We start from the raw sequence: 4,060 nt of genomic DNA, 5'->3' as shown, positions 1-4,060 counted from the left end.
AGTCCAGAAAGGTGGAATATCTGGGATGCTGGGCTGTATAGCGCATACAAGTGTGGTGACACAGCTTATCCGCGAAGCCAGAGAAGATAGTGGTAACCTGGCAGTGCTATGGCTGGACTTGGCTAATGCATTTGTCTCCAACCCCCATAGGCTGGTCCAGCTCACTCTGGTGAAGCATCATGCAGGTGCAGGTGCACAGACCTCATCGCTGGCTATTACAACAACTTCAGGATAAGGGTCTCTGCAGGAGCAGCTCCATCCAGTTGGCACAAGGTAGACATTGGTATTATTACAGGGAGCACAATCTCTGTGATGCTTTTCTCATTGGTCATGAATATGCTGACCAAGTCTGCTGAACCAGAGTGCAGAGGATCCCTTATGAGCTCCGGACAGCAGCAGCCACCCAACTGGGCATTTATGGATAACCTTACAGTCACGACAGAATCAGTTCCAGGATGCCGGTTTATTCTGAAGGGTCTGGAGAAGATGATGGCGTGAGCCCGAATGAGTTTCAAACCTGCCAAGTCAAGATCCATGGTACTCAGGAAAGGAAAGGTAGAGGACAAGACCCGGTTTAACATCGCTGGCATACCCAATCCAACAATCACAGAGAAGCCAGTCAAGAGCTTGGGCAAGGTCTTTGACAGCTCTCTCAAAGACAAAACATCTATCCAAACAGCTTGCGTTGAGCTAGATGGCTGGCTAAAATCTGTGGACAAATCCAGCTTCCCGGGAAAATTCAAAGTGTGGGTCTACCAGCACGGCATCCTCCCTAGGATCCTATGGCCTCTCCTCATCTATGCCATCCTTTTGTCTACAGTAGAGACCTTAGAGAGGAAAGTCAGTAACCATCTACGGAGATGGCTGAGTGTACCAAAGAGTCTGAGCAGCATAGTGCTCTATGGGCACAATAACAAACTACAACTGCCGTTTAAATCCTTGGAGGAGGAATTCAAGGTAGCAAGAGCTAGAGAAATGGTGCTGTACAGAGACTCCAGTTATCCAAAGGTGGCCAATGCTCGAATCCAAGTCAGGACGGGCAGGAAGTACAGAGCAGGAGAGGCCGTACAAGCGGTGGAAACTAGGCTGCATCACAAGGCCCTGGTGGGTGTTGTCACTCGGGGCAGAGCGGGTTTGGGATCCTTTCCGACTCCACCAAGAAACACCAGGGGGGAGGAGAGGCGGCGCTTGGTCCAAGAGGAGGTGAGAGCAGCGGCAGAGGAAACTAGATCTTCCAAAGCGATGAGCATGAGACAGCAGGGAGCCTGGACAAGATGGGAGAATGTGTTAGAGAGGAGAATGACCTGGACTGAGATCTGGAGAGCTGAGCCTCACCACATCAAATTTCTCATCCAGGCAGTTTATGACGTGCTGCCCAGCCCATCGAACCTCCACACATGGGGCTTAGCAGTCACCAGCTTGCCCATTGTGTTCTAACAGACGCATGTTAGAACCTTTCCTGAGCCCCGACAGCACTTGGAGAAGGGTGTTACGATTGGAGGCACGACCATGTCCTGAAGGCCATTGCTGAAGCCATCAGCACAGGACTGCCATTGGCAAAACATCTCCACCCACCAAGAAGACCATTAGCTTTGTTGGGGCTGGGGAGTCGGTTACCCCGGCCAAAAAGCACCAGGAGGCCTCCTGGCCTCATGAAGAGACTGGCAACTGTTAGTGGACCTTGAACATCAACTTACATCAACAGCTTATATTGTCATCATCCTCTTACTTCTTCCTTTACCACCACTTGCAATTTTAGAAGCCATGTCTAACAGATAAAGTTTCAAAGTAGTTTTAAACTTCACAACATTCCTTCCTTCCGTTTTTCACTCCTTTTCTCTCCTTCCTTCCATCCCGACCAGCTGTGCCATCAAGCTAGATAAAGGCGTTCGGCCAATAGCATATCGGCATTTCTGTGATTGACGTGACGCCGGCCAATAGCATATCCGCATCTCCCTGAGTGAGACCAGGACTGTGATCTTAATCGACCAATAGCATATCGGCATCTCCGTGACTGACTCCGTGACTGACACCGTGACTGAGACAGTGACTGTGACATTGTAAGAGCAATAGCGTTCAGCGTTACCGTGACAAGCATAAACAGTTGATTTAGTTGATTCAGCAAAGCGAAAATAATTGAATGAACACATTTAACGGCATGTCGTGTTGTTCGTAAAAAGAAAGGTTTGTGCATAAGTGGGGGACAAAAAAATTCCGCTGTCCACGCTCGTAGGTCGAAATGTTTGTAATAGAGGGTGTTCGTAAACCGGGGGCCGACTGTATATATATGATGTTCAAGCGACATGAAATACTGAGTTATTTCATCACCTCTTTATGGTATTTTCCAGGTTTTGCGACAAAAACAAGTGTCATGACCCTAGGGGCTTGGCTGTATTTGTGTTGTTTCGTCTCCATCTGCAGGCGTTTTTAGGTAATTACACTTATTTTCAGTTGCCATCACACTTGCCTTCCTGCATTGCGTCACTACAATTCTGGTCTGCTATTGGTCAGCGTCTCCTCACGGAGATGGTGGTCTGCTATTGGTCGGCTTCACTTGTTTCAAAATGGCGGAACAGTAAAGCTTTGTTCGATTTCAGTAGTTACAAAACCGTATTTATAGTGCATTTTACTGCTTAATTCAAAGTTGAAAGGGTTAGCCATGGGTCCCAAGATTGCTAGTGATGTTGAAGAGAGAAGTAAGAAGATGATTTATTTGGAAATGATGCTGGAGATAACCCTTACTAGGGAATATGGGCATTACAAGCGTCACTCAAAAGAAAATCAAACCTTTTTATATTTTTTATTTATGATGTTTTACATGTATGTTTTATATATGTAGCACTTACTATACTATTTTGGTACCATTTTTGTATATACAATTTGGATGTTTTTACCTGGGGTTCAAAACGCATTACCTATTAAACATAGGTTTGGATTGCCCGTCATACAGTGAATATGCCTTACGAACCCAACTGCGGAACGGATTGATCTCGTAACACAGGGGCCCACTGTACCTTTTCTTTGTACATTTAACCAATAAAACTTATGACCTTCAACATAAAGTGTATTTAGTTATTTAGTTTCATTAGGATCTATCAAGTATTTTCTGAGATATGGGCATTTAGAATATATATTCTACAGTACATCCAGTGTTGTAGTTTTAAGTTAGACTTTTTATCCAATCAGAATTCAGTTAACTTGTCTCACCAGGCTGTGTGAAAATGTGTGAGGTCTTCATTCAGACTCAACATTGCGGGAATCTGTGCACTGTAAGTGAACTTGCGGGAATCTGTGCACTGTAAGTGAACTTGATAGAGCACCTACCTACCTACCTACCTACCTACCTACCTATTTGACTATGACCATACTTTGTCATCAACACACAGCACTGCCTTGTTTGTCCACGAGTGCAACACACAGCACTGCCTTGTTTGTCCACGTGAGTGCGCCCTTTTACATTTTACTGCACAAGGTCTGAAAGTACACTGAATACGAAGGTTTCACAATCATTTCTTTTTTTGACTTGAATCTAAAACGTGTTCCTGTAAAATAAATGAAGTTTCTTTTAATTTAACCCTAACCCCCATTTAATTTAATTTAATTGTTTTTTTTGTATTGGTAATGACGAATCTGTATTGACAGTCGTTTGACAGTATAAATTAAGGTTTCTATTCTGACGACGGTCTTGCCGTTCAGCATTTGAAAGTTACGAAAGGTTCATGTACTGATAGCCTACGCGACACAACACTAGCTAGATTTTGCCGTAGCACTTACATTTTATCGTTGTTTTTCATTTGTTATATTTAAGTCTACAAGCATTTTTCATATAATGATTTAGTGCATAACTTTAGGTTAGTGGAGGCTCGTAATTAGTAGGAGTACAGAAATATACTAACGACATATTACTACCTGCGTAAACACGCTGGAATTTCTCTATTCAAAGAACAAAATCCGTCTTGCAATAAAGACTCGGCCTCTGTAACAGATTACATTATTACATGTCCTCAATAATACAAACTCAAAACTACAAAAAATAACGTTCTCCTGTAGATGGCAGCAG

At 43.9% G+C, this 4,060-nt stretch overlaps 1 pseudogene; it reads left to right on the top strand.

The window, feature by feature from the left end:
* Positions 1 to 1,685, top strand: part of LOC148417507 (uncharacterized) — a 2,560-nt pseudogene extending 875 nt beyond the window's left edge.
* The last annotated feature ends 2,375 nt before the right edge of the window (positions 1,686 to 4,060 follow it).

The sequence above is a fragment of the Hippichthys cyanospilos genome, chromosome 10, assembly GCF_059441005.1.
Source record: "Hippichthys cyanospilos isolate Australia breed blue-spotted pipefish chromosome 10, RoL_Hcya_1.0, whole genome shotgun sequence".
In the NCBI taxonomy this organism is placed as follows: Eukaryota; Metazoa; Chordata; class Actinopteri; order Syngnathiformes; family Syngnathidae; genus Hippichthys; species Hippichthys cyanospilos.
This window is presented reverse-complemented; position numbering and strand designations above follow the sequence as displayed.